Source organism: Pteropus alecto, unplaced genomic scaffold (assembly GCF_000325575.1).
Source record: "Pteropus alecto unplaced genomic scaffold, ASM32557v1 scaffold220, whole genome shotgun sequence".
Taxonomy (NCBI): Eukaryota; Metazoa; Chordata; class Mammalia; order Chiroptera; family Pteropodidae; genus Pteropus; species Pteropus alecto.
The window spans coordinates 1,586,754-1,603,383 of NW_006430043.1; the positions used below are offsets into that span (position 1 = coordinate 1,586,754).

Sequence of the window (16,630 nt, forward strand, 5' to 3'; positions counted from 1 at the left end):
TGTTTGAGAAACAGCTAAAGGCCCGACTCTTGGCCCTTAGGAGTTTACAAACCTATAGGTAATTGTGTGCTCTTGGCAGGTATTGATAAGAAAATAATTCACCTAATTAATGTTTTTGTTGTATGTCTTTGCATATAGGAGAAATAAATAGAAATGAAGTACTCTTTAATAGACAAATCATAGGTAAATGCAATAGAGGACGAAGCTAGGGATGAACTCATCACAGAGCCTGGTCAAGTTATATTCTTTCTTATCTTGACCCTTCCTTGCCTGAGATTTGTATTTGGGTTTGTCAAACCTGAACCCAACTCTGGACCCAGGCAGGAGAGCAGTCTTCCCTCTTCACTTTCCTTGTCCAAAATCCTGTTCATCCTTCAAGGATCACCTCTCCTCCAGGAAGCCATCCTGGATTACTCCAGACTCCATTAACGTGTTTTGAATACCAGAATTAATAAACATTTATCACATGGTGTGATGACATACTTAAACTCTTTGCCTCTGTTTTTTGTGATTTCCCAACTAAGTTCTAAGTCCTTTGAGTAATAATAATAACAATAAAACATAATATTTATCAAGCATTTGTTATGACCTTGGTACTATGGAGATATATATATGTGTATATTTATATATATATTATATTGAATTTCAGCCATCCATCTTATGGAGAGGTACTGTTATTTTTCTCATTTGACAGCTGAGGCAACTGTGTATTAGGATAATTTTCAAAAAGGTAAAATAATGACTCATATAAATACGAAGTGAACATACATCAAAGGTTTTATTTAACTCACTAAGGAGGAAAACTGAAATTTGTTAAAAACCAATTTAAAGAATAAAGAGCAGACTTATAGGCAATCAGGAATGCTGAAATGAATTTGCTAATAGGTACAAAACTGGTTAATATACAGGTATGAAAATGTAATATTTGGAATCGTCTTTTCTGCGGGGCAGAAATCAAATTTTTATCTCACTGGACAGAGTTCATTTTCATTTCTATGGACAAAAATTATTTTCATTAATGTCAGTTTTTCCAACTTACAAAGTCTAGTCAAAAACAAAGGTATATTGAATGTATTGATTATTTTCTTGGCATATCTGAAAATAAGATTGAAGTCCTAGTGAGAGTCTTTAAAATAAACAATTTTTATAAATTAAAAAAAGTCAAAAGTGCAGACCCCTACAGATTCAAATAACAGTGAAGAATCCTAGAGAAAGTTCAGAATTCCACTCAAAAAGCACCCAGTAATCTTTAGCTTGTTTCAAAATTTTTCTGCATATATTGGGTCTTGGAGTACTTTTATTCTTCAGCATCTAACACAGTATCTAGCACATATTAGGTGTTCGATAAGTGCAGGCTGGTTGATTGATGAGAATTATTTATTGATAGATTATAAAGTTTGTGGTAGATTGAAAACTATGACCAAAGTATTTTGCATCTTCTTCATTGAGGAGTCTATTTTCTTACTCCTTGAATCTAGAATTGCCTTGTGACTTACTTTGACCAACAAATATGTCAGAAGTGACGATGTGTGACTTATGGAACCTTGACTTCCAGAGACCTTGCACTTTCACTCTCTTGGGACCTGCCTTTCCCAGGTAAGAAACCTAGACTACTCTGCTGGAGAGCCACATGGAGGAGAACCGAGGCACTCTAGCTGACACGTAGGCCATCTTGGGTCATCCTCATCCAGGTGACTGCAGCCACATGAGCACAGGTGAGACCACAGAAAAACTGCCCAGCTGAGCCCAGTTAAAATTGCAGAGTTGTGAGTAAATAAATGGTTATTGTTTTAAGCCTGTACGTTTTGGAGTGTTTTGTTATGCAGCGATGGGTAAACTGATACAGAGCTAACTGTGCAGTCGTAGAATGTCAGCCAGGGGCAGGGGGCAAGTGTTTCTTCTTTGGGGATATAGGCTCTTTCCCGTGGTTGAATTTCTCGGCTTAGCTGTCCTACACTCCAGCTGGTTGGGTCGCCTGTGCTGTTCCTTGAAGGAAGTGTCATTACCTGGGTATGTGGTTTGGCTACAAATCTAGGTGCCCATGCAGCCCCTTTGATAGGCTCATTATCTGCATTTGGCTGGGCACTTGTAGAGAAGTGGATGGAAGTCAACCTTCAAAAGAAGAGAGGCAGTGAACAAGCAACCCTTTCTAGGAAATTTACATCTGAACATGGACATGTGCACAAATTAAAGTACAAAGTTAACTCTATCATCAATATCTGCTCCCTCCTTTCCTTGAATCTGTATGACACTTTTGCTTTCCAAACATTTTTCTACTTGCTTTTTTGAGCTCCAACCTAGCCCAGTGGGTAAGAAGGATAGGTGGGGAAATCAAGAGATTTGCCCAGCACCACACAGCAGCTTAATCATGGGCCATATCCCAGGCTTCCTGCTGTAGTGCCCAGTGGCCTAGTGCTAGGTACTGCCCAGAGCAGGTGCCATGTGCAGTCCTTTCTCTCCAAGGATCCTTGGTTCAGGAGACACACCCAAGACATACATATGAACTCAGGATGATGTCAGGATGGCAGTGTGGTGTCAAGGAAAGGTCTAGTTCAGTTCTGTTAGCTCCATCAGCTGCATGATCTCAGGTAGTTACTCAATCTCTCTAAATCTGTTTCCACATTTGTAAAATAGGATTAAAATTATATCTACCTATACATTAAAAAAACCTTTAAATAATGGTCGCATTTGGAGTTAGGTGTGGATCTGGGCATCTGGGTCTAGGAGGAAGACTTACTTTTCATTGTATATCTTTTGTACTATTTTTATAATTTTATAATTGTAATGATTAATTTTACATGTCAACTTGGCAGGCCTAAGAGATGCCCAGATAACTGGTAAAATATCATTTCTAGGTGTGTCTATGAGGGTGTTTCTGGAAGAGATTAGCATTTGAATCAGTAGACTGAGTAAAGAAGATCATTTTCACCGGTGCAGGTGCGCATTATTCATTCTGTTGAGGGCCTGCATATAACAGAAAGGCAAATTCACTCTCTTCATTAGCTGAGGTGTCCACCTTCTCCTGCCCTCGGACATTGGCACTCCTGATTCTTGGGCTTTTGGGTTCAGGCCAGGACTTATACCATTAGGCCCTGATTCTCAGGCCTTTAGACTTGGACTGAATTACACTGGTAATTACACTCACTCTCCAGCTTACAGATGGCAGGTCATGGGACTTCTTAGCCTTCATAATTACATGAGCCAATTTTCATAATGAATCTCCTCATACATATCTATATATGTCCTACTGGTTCTGTTTCTCTGGAGAACCCTAACTGATACAGTAATCATAGGGCAAACGTTATTCATTCAATAACAATACTAATTAACCAAGAAATAAATGATTGGTTCATAATAATTCTAATTAGCCAATAAATAAATATCATATCTAAAAAAATAAAATTATGTCTTTCTCCAGTAGTATACTTAGAGTATTTGAAACTCTACCTCTAAAGGACAAAATTATTTTTCGAAGGAATAATTATTTCCTTGATTCATTTTTCAGCTCTAGAATAATTAACAATTAAAAATGTTATTTAACTTAAAATATATTCAAATACAGTAAAACATTTCATATATGAACTAATGTTTGCATTTACAAAGCAGACCGTTATACCTTGCAGTTTGCACTGTCATTGTTTTAAATTTCAAACACAAATGAAAATTTCGTCTACCCAGAATGGCAGAATTGGAGTAACTCAAATGTTGTTTCTTTACAATCACTGTGTGTGTGGTTATTGTGTATTTCTCATCTACCATTTAAACCTAGGAATATGTATTACTACAAGGGTTTGAACAATTCTCAACTATTACAAAGTTTTCTCAAAATGAACAAGTAGAGTGGAAAACATTGGGTGTTCACTCCATATGGAATACTATGTTTATTAAAAAATAAGTAATGGAAGTGTGTTAATTTGAAGCTTACCCATTTATTATTAAAACTCAATAGTAATGATAACAATTGTTTAGAACTGAGACTAACAAAAGATTTTCTCATGGAATGTTTTATCTTTGACCTTGTTTAGAATTGTCCACACATGAAGATAATAAAAACAGATTTTTAATCAGTTTTATTGTTTTTAAATTTCCTACAGACAATGTACCCCCTTACTGCCTAACCCAGGGTGAACTACTCCCAGAGCCCTAATCTCTTTACAAGGTCCCTGTTAAAGATCAAATGAAATAATATTCACTGATGTCTCAAATTCAAATGCTGTTTAGAGTTCAGAGAGGCAAACATGTGAAATGTCTAAGTCACAGAGAATGTTGCAGACTGTGAAGACCAAGGAGTGTGTGCCCTGCCTAATGGTGTTCACACTCAATGCTTCTGTCTGAGACTTCGTAAGAGTGGGCTGACAGCTTGTGATACTCGTGACCAATGACAATTCATACTTAGGTTTGGGCTGACTTCAAAACTCTTTTCCACTGTGTCATTTTTCCTCGCCTTAAACCCTAGTATCCTCTTCAATAACATAAGACCCCTAATACTTATCTATCTTGGGGAACTTAGAGACATTTTATTTCAAATTCTAAGCACCGTGCCTGGCACATACTATGCACTCAAAGAGGAGTAGCTTTGTATAAAACAGCTGATAAACTACAAAGCATTATACAAATATTAGGTATTATTGCAAAGGACCTAAACACTAGGGTAAAAATAACACCTTACTTTGACACTAATTTATAGATGGAAACTGACTTATCTCCGAGGTAAGAACAAAGTTAGAAACATGGGAGCCCTGGAGAAGCTGAGAACTAAGGTGGGTGGGAGTTAGATGAAAAATGAGTCGTCTACCTGTGGGGAGAGGACAGGACAGACTGGGACCGTCGTTACTGAAAGTGTGGTTCTGCATCAGAGAAAGAGGTGTGGGTGGGTCTATCTCCGGGGTCCTCGCAGTTTAACAGGGTAACATGCCACCCACAGGAACATTTACAATGCAAAATTACTTTTAAAATAGCCACATGGAACTTCAACTTTGTTGAAGTTCACTTTATGATGGCAGAAAACTAAAAGCAATGTAAATATCCAAAAACAAGGGGACTGGTCAAATAAATTATGCTATATCCATTCATTGAGCGAATGTTATTCAATCCTTAAAAAAATATTATTAGAATCTATGTAGAAGAACAAAAATATTGATAAAGAAAGAAATTCCTACTATATGTGTTATATGTAAAGAGGAGATTACAGAACAGTGGCTACAATTCCATCTCACTTCTGTGAAACAAATAAGTATGTTAAAAGATCTTGAAGGATACATATCAAGGTTTTAACAATGGTTATCGCCAGGTGTTGGCATTCTGGACTTTTTAAATGCTTTCTTATTTCTGCTCATCTGTGTTGTCTAATTTTCAACAATGAACATGTTCTGCTGTTGTAATAAGGAAAACAACATTTATTTTTTAAAGTGTGGTGAGAGTCAATTGGGTAAAGATCAAAGATTGTGTTAATAGGATTGAACTAATCTGGAAAAGCACCCAGTAAGAGACCCCGAACTTTCCTCACAGGGCGAAGAAGGGTGAGAGGTGTGCATGGCAGGGGAGAATCATATCGGGGACAAGATGAGGAAAGCTGGGAGAGCTTGGGCACAAAGGAGATGTCGGGGTTGGGGGCCCCACACCTGGCATTCACAGAGCCAGTTCCTTGACTGTTAGACTACGGTCATTTGCCACTCTATCCACACCTCTAATATGGCCCTCAAGAATGAAATTCAAGCATGGGATGAAGCTCTGGATGGGACTTCAGTCTACTGATGTCGCTTGTACTTCAAGAGTCTATGTTTCTATGAACATGGCCTACTGGAAAAGTTGAAAAGAAATTAGAGGTGAATGCAGGTGGAGAAGCCAACTATTAGCAGCTGCAGCCAGATGATGGTGCTATAAGGCAGAAAATCAAAGCACAGCCTAGTAGTCCCAAATTAGGCTGGAATGATCATTCTCACCTGGAAGGCCAGCAGGAGGCAGAGGAAAGTTAAGAGGCGTGCAGCTTCCACAGGTCCCTCTGGAGTCACCAGTCTACAACGCCTTTAATTGCTATTCAGTAAATTGGAATATTATAACGATGAAGTGCCAGGGACAAAAACAGAATAACTCAAACAGGTGCAGATCTTGAAACTAAATGCTTAGAGAGAGAGTTCAAGGTACCTCTTCAGGCTTGTCCCTCAGCCCTCCCCTGCTTTTGCTAAGCCGCACCCTTTCACCAAGCCTCTTCCTGCCCTCCCTCTGTCCTCCCTTTTATCCCCACCCCCACCCCCCATTCACTGAACACATTTTGGGTACTGTAACATTTAGCCAGAGCCCGGGAAGGTGAGGGAAAGATCCCTGAGGATGAGGTAGGAGGGAGCTAAGTGAGTTGCAATGTGTGTGCGAGGAGTGGATGTGTCAAGTGTGACTGGCAAAGAAGACCACACTCTCAAGTCCTGACGCAGGAGAAGGTACACCTGGAGGAAAACCTGAAGCGAGGTGTCAAGGAGGCCAGGGAAAGAGAGTGTTTCAAGGAGGGAGCATTCAACTGCTGAAAACTAAGAGATCTAGGAATATAAGAAATGTCAAGTGTCCAGGGATTTTAATAATGTGGAGTCCCTGAGAACCTTGGTTAGTGCAACTTCCCTGGGGTAGTGGAGCCCAGGCCAGCCTAGAGTGGGCTGAGGAGTGAACGGGGGTCACGAAGGGGAGAGCCTGTGAAAAGGAACAGATTGCTAAGGAAGGAGCTGCTGGGGAAGGTGGTGCAGAAAGCTTGTTTTAAGGTGAGCACCACTAGAACAGGTTTGAATGCTAATGGGAAAGACCTATCAGACTGAGAGACAAATCTGATGTAGGAGGAAGAGGAAGGTCAGCTGATGGTATACGGAAGGGGATGGGGTTTAGGCCTTTTCTTTTGCTTTTCCTTCTACCTGTGATGCTTACCTTGTATGGCGGCTTCAAAGACCAGCTCAGGTGTCACTGCTTCTGGGATATCTACAAGACAAAACTTTGCCTCCACCCACTCACAGTGTGTTTATAGCTGGATTCTAGCTTTTATCATATATTATGGAGAACAGGGACTCCCACAGAGGTGTCTGTACCCTAGTACTGTGTCTGACACATATATAGTCAACTCTAATAAGTAATTTCGAGTGGATAGCCGGATGGGTAAATGAATGAAGTGTCAACACCGTGGACATCACTGTAGTAGGGTGAGGATAATAGGAGGATGGCCAACTGAATGAGAAAATTGACTCTTTCTCTTAGGGGCTATTTCATATATCTTTTTTTTCCTGCATGAGTGGAGCCCTGACAGTTCCCAGGCCCTCACATAATCTCTCAAGGAAACTAGCTTAAAGGATCAGCCCGATGTAGACAAAGAAACAAATGCATTCAGAGTCCCTGCTCCCATCAGTCCATATATACAACAAGCTCAGAGGTCAGAGGGAGGGAAACAGAGTGGGGGTGAAGGTCAGGAGAGGCACCTGAATTCCTTTCTCCCAGCCCATAGCAGGGATTCTCAGATATTTTCCAGTTGAGTTAAGAAGCAGCAGCAGAGGCCCTCTGGAATGTAAGTATCAGATAAGATCAGGACCCCTCCTTTCCAGGAAGCTTCCATTTTCTTTCGTCTGGGATAGATAACACATTCTTTCCCAGGAACTAGTTTCTGTCCCCTTTAGTCCCTGAATTTTATCCTCTACCCTGGAGTGGGGGTGGAGGGGAGGAGAACTTATCTCCCACATTCATTCTATGTCTCCTACCTCAGCGCTCATGTCCACTTTTGGGTCTCTGCACCCCTTATGGCTCCTGCATCTTGGGCCTGTACTTCTGAACCTGGAGGGGGAATGTCTCGTTTTAATCATTGCATGGACATCTCTTAGGTTCAAGCTGGAGGTTATTAACCCCTGCTATGGGCTTTACTACCCTGTCTCTTCTAGGACGGTAGAGCAGGCACCATGATTGGACCCATACGATGTCCATTCAAATAATCGATGCCAGCCAGTATATGGGGCCAGGCACCCATATATTGTGTGGTGCTAATTAGAGGTGGAGAGGACACCAACAGTGGGTGCTAGAGTTATGGGAAAGGCTTCAGGTAGGAGGTGTCATTTGTGCTGAGCCTTGAGGGAAGCACGGGATGTAGGAAACAGAGGAGCAAGGGTACATAGAGGAATGGGCAGAAGGCATTATAAGAAGTATTGTTGGGATCAGCTCAAGTGAAGCAGAGGGTTTAGTGAAGAAGGAGATTGAAGGGTTAAGTAGGGAGATAAATATGGAGGTGGTGGAAGAGCTGGAATAGGAGAACAAGGAGATAGGATTCTATACTTTCACAGTGAGAAGCCATCAGAGGTGTTTACAGTGGGAGGAGGGGAAGTGGTATTGGGGGACTGATGTGGATTTAAAGATAATTACGGAAGCAAAGTGTGAACTGTTGTTCAGGGCGGAAAAGTGAGGATCTCATGCCCTCATCTGCACCACTCATCACCCTCAGCTGTTGCCACTGTCCCAGAGGGACCTGAAAGTACCATGAGTGAAGATCCAGGATAAGTGGGACTGAGGGAGCCAGGAGAGACACTGTCTCCCATCTCCCAGTCTGGAGATTCTCAGACCTTGTGTCTACCCCTGATCGAGGGGTTTATCCACGGTAGACTTTGGACCTCAAAGCCTTTCCTGCCTCCCAGGTACCACAAGACAGGATAAACTATTCTGAGCCAGAGGGCCTGGCACTGTGCAGGGAAGAGCTCAGTTCACTGCATGCCACCTGGCTTCTCCATGCTCTCACCTCAGGTAGGAGTGGAGAATAGAGGGCAGAAATTCAAAAGCAAAAGGGATGGTTTGGAATGAGCTCACGGGGCCCATGCGGATATCCCAGAGGCACAGTCTACTCACAGAGGTTCCTGAGAGTGTCTCCTTTGTCTCCTGGTGACCCCCAGACCCAGACCTCATTGACTTCTACCCCTCCCCCTCCTTCTGCTCATCCCCCAGAGGTCAGGTCCTGGAAGAGTCCACCAGAATGCAGACTCACACCGATTCCTGGGGTCTGGGAGAATGCCTCGGAGGCAGGGGAATGGAGGCAATGACCTTTCTAGGACTGTTCTTGTGGGGGCCTTGGCTGGGCTCTTTGACTTCTATCCAGGGATAGCTCTCTGGGAACCTGGGACAGGGCCATTTGGAGCTGCTATTACAGGAACAGAAATATATTTAATGTGAGTGCTGGGATTCCAGACCTTTGAGTCTTTGGTCATCCCTCCCTTTGTCCCAGTGCAGGCCACTTGCCTTTCTTCATGTCCTGCTTCCCCACCCAACCCACTTCTCCTTCAGGACAGGGCTAGAAAAGTGGAAGATGCAGACTCAGTTCTGAACTTGCTGCAGGGGTGCTGTCTGCAGCCCCTTCTGTCTTGGAGCAAGAGTGTAACTTGGCCCCTATGTGGCTAGGAACCAGAAACGCCTCTGTGTGTGTGTGTGTGTGTGTGTGTGTGTGTGTGTGTGTGTGTGTGTGATGCTTCCAAATGTGGGGGAAGAGGAGGTATTTTCAAATGATTAAATCAGTATTCCCACTTTCATGATCACTAGATCTCCTCCAAAAATGGCCACTGCTTTACTTCTAGAAGGGGAGTTTTCATGGACCAAAGCAGGTAACTCTCTAAGCCCTTGTTCATGGTGTTCCCATCACCATTCCCTGCCCCCATCCTCTGTCCATTTATATTCCACTTATCCTGACCTATCAGCACGTCCAGGAAACCCCTTCCCCTGTCCACCATCCTTCTTGTAACCCTGGGTACACCTCTCCTCTCTGATGACAAAGTAGAGCAGACTCTACTGAACCTTGGTCCCCTGTAGTGTCCTGTAGATGGGTCAGCCTGGTGTTTGCCCAGTCACACTTTACACTCATCAAGGGCAGTAGCCGCATCTCCTCCTGGGCAGGGTAGGAGTGGGAGAGAGGCTAGTATGAGGGATTAGAGAAAGAAAAGTGTGTGTGTGTGTGTGTGTGTGTGTGTGTGTGTGTGTGTGTGTGTGAACAGAGGGCAGGAGTGAGGACATGCATGGACTCCTCCCCTAATCTCTGCCAACCCTTATCACCACTAACCCCCTCAACTGATTATATTCTTGGTATATAGTTTTATAGTTTGCATTTTGTGTTTTATGTGCATAGATAACTATGAGTTCCCCTCCCTAAACATCCAGGTGCCCAGGAGGATATTTCTGCTCTGCACTCAGGGTCCTGGGCCTCAATGCCTCCTTAAAAACTGGGACTTGAATTCTTGCCTCATTGTCTTCCAAACCTCCCTCAAGGATGGAACTAGATGGAATTGCCACTTGGTATACTGGCAAATGCTCTGCAAATACCAAGCCTCTCTTGAGGGTCAACTTATGGAACCCCAGGCCCTTTGGATGGGCGGAGGCCACATGGCCATCTGCTCTGACTCCCTGCCTGAAGCCCAAAGCCCAGACTGCCTCTCTAGGATGATGATGAGGCAGGCAGCCCTCCTGAATGTAGGACAGTGTCTTAAAAACTCTTTAATTTGAGCAGAAATCTGCCTGCTGCAGCTTCATCACTTTGGTCTAGTTGTACCCCTGGGAGTCACAAAGACTAGATTCTAATTTCTCTTCTCTTAATCAACAGTCCTTTGGGTATTTTGTGTCACTGAAAGTGGAGGGGAAGTTAAAAGAGATTGGAGGCTAAATCTACATTTTGTTGGTGAGTAAAAGAGGGCTCAGAGAGGAAAGGACAGGGTTATGGTTGCACAGTGAACCAGCCTGACAGACCTTGGTCTCCTGACACTGCACAGGGCACATTTTTTACCTCCCAGCCGTCCTTTTCTCCAGGGCAAACTCCCCCCTCCTCTGAAATCTTACTTTAATCTGCTCAGTCCAATTTTGCTTCTAATCGTCTGCACATTCTGTCTCACCTTGAGTTCATCCTGTAATTTAAGCATTGTCTTGCCCCCAAGGGCCTAACATGGAACAAGGTGGTCAAGAAATACTTACTGGATGAAGGAACAATCAAAGTAGCTTAATAAAGTTCCTTAAGTGTGCTTGCTATATGCTTCAGTTCCTTTCATCCCTACCCAAGCCTTCATTTAAATGTTGAAGAAAATCAGGTAAGGAGGTGAGGAAGAGATGAAGTCACAGCTTCTGGGAAGCAGGTGTACCCCTGCACTGCTCTTGTTAAAGCATTGAAACACTGCACTTGAGTTCTAGCGGTAAATAGTCACTGCCTGAGCTGTCCAAGTCCTCCCACCTCATCTTATGTTCCTGGAAGCTCTCCCCGACATTGGCTCTAAGGAGTAGGCATTCAAGCTCAAAATCTTTTCACTGTAAACTTAAGCCTGGGTTTATGCTGCAAGTCCATAATCCTTTCACCTAACCCTTGGGTCCAGATGACTCTTGGGATTCAGAACATTTTAGATTTTAGAAAGGATATATAGGTAATTTAATGTGTAAGGAAAACCACAGTGGGAGTTGAGGTGGCACCTGGAATCATGGAATCGGAGACATCAATATTTCTGCAGTGGAAGGTATCAATATTCACACTAAGTGGGATACATAAAAACTGTAGATAGCCTGTCAGGTTTTGCATGTAAGTGAATTATGAGCTTTCTGGAGTTTGGGATTCTTGGATAAAAGATTGAACAATAAGATACTGCCTTTTAAGGATGATTTATGTATTACTTGGTGGGAGCATGAACAAGCCAGAGAACTTGCTGAGAAGGGCTGGAGTGAGGTGATAGAAACTTGAATGTGGCACATGAGCGACAACTCCAGGGGACCCCAGGAAGGTTTTGATTTGACAAGGCCTGTGACCGTACAATCATCCTTAGCTCTGCAGACATAGGGATCTAATAACTCTGAGGAACAGAGTGTGGCTGGGCCTGGGGCCAGACAGGGCTCAAGGCAGCATGAAGGCAGGCAGCAGGCCTTTGAGAGCCTGCCTGAACAGAGTCACCTCCTTATTTAGGCCTAGGGCATTGGGGCAGCTGGAGGATTGGCATCTAGTAGCTGCAGGAACAGATTGTTCAATTGGTGCTTTGGGCTCAGCTCAATCCCACCTATGCCCTTGTTACTTCTGCCAGCTCAAGGTTATCTCTCTGGTGATGTATTACCTGAGGCTTAGCATTTGCCCAACTGTGCTCTCTTGCCACTGCTACAGACAAGAGTGGACTCAGATTCTCTGAAGCCCTATTCACTCAATAAACATGCATTTATTGACTACCTACTATGTGCTAGGCCTGCTGTTGAACCTTGGGGACTTTACTCTCATCATTCTCTCCTCTGGAATGTACACCTCTCCTACTACACAAGTCCTAGCATTGCTCAGGTTCCATTTCTACTGTAAATCATGAATCATGATCACCATCCTTACTCTGAATGCCTGTAGCATTTACTGCTGTGCCCTTACTTGGCTTTAAATTCACCTTGTGTCCTTTCTTGTATCCTTGCCTTATGTTTGTTACTTGTATTTTTATTTGAAAGTCTGTGTTTTGCATCGGTTAAGGCTAAGACCAAGGGTCCAACTTTTCCCAAAGTAGCCCCTGCCACTCCTTCCTTGAGCATGTGTGGAATGCAGGAGTGACTCCAGGCGAGGACTGTAAAGCTCTTCCAAGGTTAGGTGAAAATTGTGCCTGGGGCCTTTAAATATTTGCACTAGCATTCCTAATTGACAGCAAAGATTTATAGTTTAGCACCTTTCCATTACAAAGACTGTTTAAGTGATGGAGGGAGGCTGTGTAATTTCTGTACCTGGGGGGAAAAAAAGGTAGCAGTAGCCTTACATGAGCTTGATATCCATTCCACATGCTTTAATATTCATTTAATAGCGTTTGTAACATACAGGATTTTCCTCTGGCTAGAATGACTTAGATTGGGGCCTGCTGGAAAGCCTCTGGGGTTTCTTAAAGATGTAGGGGGTGCAAAGTGGGGCCACAGACAAAGGAAGCCATTTTCAGCCATTCTCCCATTAGGTTCTGTTTATTGTTAAAGGAGTAGCTACAAAGGAAGGAAGATGCCTGTTGACAGCTTAGAAGATCCCTCTACTCTCCTTCCTCCTTCCCTTAGGTGTTCTGCATGCGGAGCCCCATCCTGGTAGGTTATTTGCTCATTTATTTGTTCATTCATTCACTCATTCATTCAAAAGCTAGTGAGAGCTGATTGTTAAATTCAAGAGTTTTTCTTGCCAGAATTAAAGCACTAGTAGCTTGAAATTGACCACAGTGGGAATATTTATACCATGGGTATTGGCAAATGCTACAGGTCAGAGCTACTTAATTTCATCTCAAAAACAAAAACAGTCCCCCATACTGGTTATTGATGACTTAACCCATGCTGGAACTGTGCTAAATCCCAGGGGAACAAGAGCCTGGTCTCTGCCCTCAGGGAGCTTATAGTCTAGCACTGCAGTGTCCAATATGGTAGCCATTAGCCACTTGCCACTACTGTGGCTGTTTACATTTAAATTAATTGAAATTAAGTGTAGTCAAAAAATCATTTTATCAGTCGACATATTTCAAGTGCTCAGATGCCACATGTGGTTAGTGGCTACAGCATTGGACAGCACAGATATAGTATATTTTCCATTACTGCAGAAAGTTCTGTTGTTCCATGGGACACTGGGTAGAGGCAGGAGAAGGAAGAGGAATAGGCAAGGAAGATGGGTCGTATATGCAGACTCAGACTACCAGACCTTCAAAATGATAGAACCAAGTGCTCTAGACTGTGGGTTTTAAACACTTTTTAAAAATTAAAATCCATTATATGTATATATAAAACAGATCTATCTTCTCTCTCTCTCTCTCTCTGTCTCTCTCAGAAGTTTCATGAAACAGTATAACAGTGGTATTCACCCTTACCGCATGGGAGGATTTTGATCTAATTTATTCTACTTTATTCTATTTATGTTATTAAGAATATATTTATTTATATGCTCATTAGTCAACTCTTATACACCTCAGTTTGAAAAATACTGCTTTAGATGTTAGTGGGGATGGGGCAGGGTGATGGGGGTGGAGAATAGAAGAGTGATACAGGTGAGGAAGGCTTCCTGGAATAGAATGCAGTGGCTTTTGGAAAGGTAAGAGGGAAAAGACCAGTTTAAGTGTGGCAAAGGGAACTAACTTGAGGGGACAGCATGGGCCACAAGGGGCTGAAATTCACTCCCCACCCCTGGGTGGCGTAAAAGTCTCTGCTTTCCTCACCTTTCTCCTCCCCTTGGCTCCCCAGTCCTTTCATTTGGCCTTGAGTGTAAATCATTAGGTCTAGCAGTGGACACAAATCAGGACTCAAATAACGAGCATGTGTGGGAAGGGCCTAGCAGAAGCTGGACAATGTAAATGAACCTCTTCAGATTGCTAGGGGGGTAGATGATGGAGAAAGATCAGCCAATTAGACCCTGCTGCCTAGGGTGGGGCTGGGGGGAGAACTCTTTGTGCTTTAGGCACAGGGCATTGTGATGTCTCAGAGTCCCCAATTTACCCTAAACTCCTCCTACTGCAGCACCAGTCACTTCATCATATTTCTATCTTTCTTTATTTTTTACAGGAGAAAAATTCACTGTATATTAGGATATGCATGTTCTCGACTTATTTTTAATTGTTTTTATTAGAAACTGAATGTATACAAAGAAATAATTATACCATGCATATAAGTTATGGTGAATTACAATAAAATTGACAATCATGTGGCTACCATCCAGAATAAGAAAAAGTTTTTTTTTGTCACCTTTGAAGTCTCCTATGTGCCATTCCATGCTGTCATACTGTTTCTTCCTGGAGGAAACCACTACACTAAATTTTGGGTTATCATTCCCTCGCTTTTCCTTATAGTTTCTCGCATAATCTGTAGTTTAATCTTGAATGTTTTGAGTTGATATAAATGGAATTACTGAATTTTTCCACAGCTTGATTTTTTCACTCAATATTTTCTGAGATGCATCCAACTTGATATATGTAGCTATATTTTATTCTTTTCCACTGCTGTATAATATTGTTACGTTACTTAAAAAAACAAAACCATAAGAAGAAAACTTGGCTGTACAAATACATCTTCAGTACTTGTTGTTTAAAAAAACTTCTCTTTATTTCCATTTTAGCCTTCCACTAGATTTGTTTCCATTTTCTCATAGCTGGGGTTGGTAGGAGGGCTCTGTTCTACGTGGCCATTCAGATACAGCCCCCTTCTCTCCTTCATTCTCCAAGTTCTAGAAATTCTCTCCATCCTGCCTATGAATGGAGAAAAAGTGGAAGATATACTTCCTCATGTTCTGACCAGGGCTTTTGGGAGAAACAGACTCCAAGATCTGAGGATCACTGTCATTCTAATTCCTTGAGGTGTTCCTGTATAGCTCATCCCCAGGCAGGTGGGACCCGAGGCCAGGAGTGGAGCTAAATTCTACACTATGCTTGGGGCTCTTTCTACACAGATTAGGAGAATAATAACCACTTATATATGAAATCTTATGGAGGAGGGAGTTCTGTGTAATACTAGTGGGCAGAGCTGGGTCTTGAAGGTTAAAAGGAGGCAGATTTTAACACAGTAGGAGGAGAAATAATGTTATAATAACTAGAGTACCCAAGTGGGCACTGTCTTAAAGTCACTTAAAACCTATTTTTAAGTTTTCACACAGAGGCCAGATGTCAGGAAGGCTATAAAGAAGATTCCTACCCTGAGAGGCTGAATTTAAAACATTCATTCATTCATTCATTCATTCAATGCATATTTATTGACAATCTCATATACATTGTGCTAGGTGCTGGGTCACATCTGAGGACAAAACAGATAAAATCCCTAATTTCTTGGAGTTGATATGGGTGGCAGGTGCGGGGAACAGGAAGACAGGCATTGAGTGACCTGGAAGCCCTTCTACAATTCTAGGATTGTAGAATGAGTGGAACTGTATGACACTTCATGACTCACTTCCACCTGCATTATTTCCGGTGCTCGTCACAACCTTTAAAATCGTTAGCGCAGGCCAGGCCAGTGTCTTATATCTAATAAATGTGTGTTCAAGAATATCTTTATTTCACTCATGAAAAACATGAGGCCCAGGAGGTGGCTGACTTGGGGTCACGGAGGTAGTAACAGGTTTGGGACAACGATTCAGATTTTAGAGTTTCCCAGCTTTTTCACTCTGGCGAGTGACCCAGACCAGTGAGGCCAGAACATCCCTACACCAAGGAGAGCTAGGGCTTTCCCCAGAGTTGAGAGAGGGAAGGGTCTCCTGAACTGGGGTGAGGGGACTGGGTGGGTGGCAGGGTTTGTGCACCATCCTTCTCATTCCTGGTGACCAGTGAGCATAACCAGATTGTGACAGCCCTTCCAGAGAAGAAGGTGGAAGGGGCGATTTTAGAACCTGGGAAGAGGACACTTGAAATCTGGTGCTCAAGTACTTATAATAATCAAGCTTTATATAGCATTTAGTGTGGACTAGACAGGATCCTAAAAGCTTCGCATACGTTAATGTTAATTCATTTAGTCCTTCCTACAACCCCAAGAAGCATGCACTGTTTTTAGCTCTATTCCAAGAAGAAGAAGAAAACAAAGGCACTGACGGATGAAGAATCTACCCAGAGTCACCCAGCTAGTGAGTGGCTTGTCAGGGATTTTGAGCCCCGAGGAAGTATAGCTCGACGTCTGCCTCTTTCTCAGAGGCGCTGGCCTCGGCCACTCCGGG

The 16,630-nt window shown here is 42.8% G+C and overlaps 1 long non-coding RNA gene across 1 annotated transcript in view; it reads left to right on the forward strand.

The window, feature by feature from the left end:
• The window catches only part of LOC112478161, a 12,947-nt gene extending 11,153 nt beyond the window's left edge, over positions 1 to 1,794 (forward strand). Inside the window, exon 2 of the long non-coding RNA XR_003045729.1 lies at positions 1,479 to 1,794. This is a non-coding gene — a long non-coding RNA (uncharacterized LOC112478161). The remainder of the gene's footprint in view (positions 1 to 1,478) is intronic.
• The last annotated feature ends 14,836 nt before the right edge of the window (positions 1,795 to 16,630 follow it).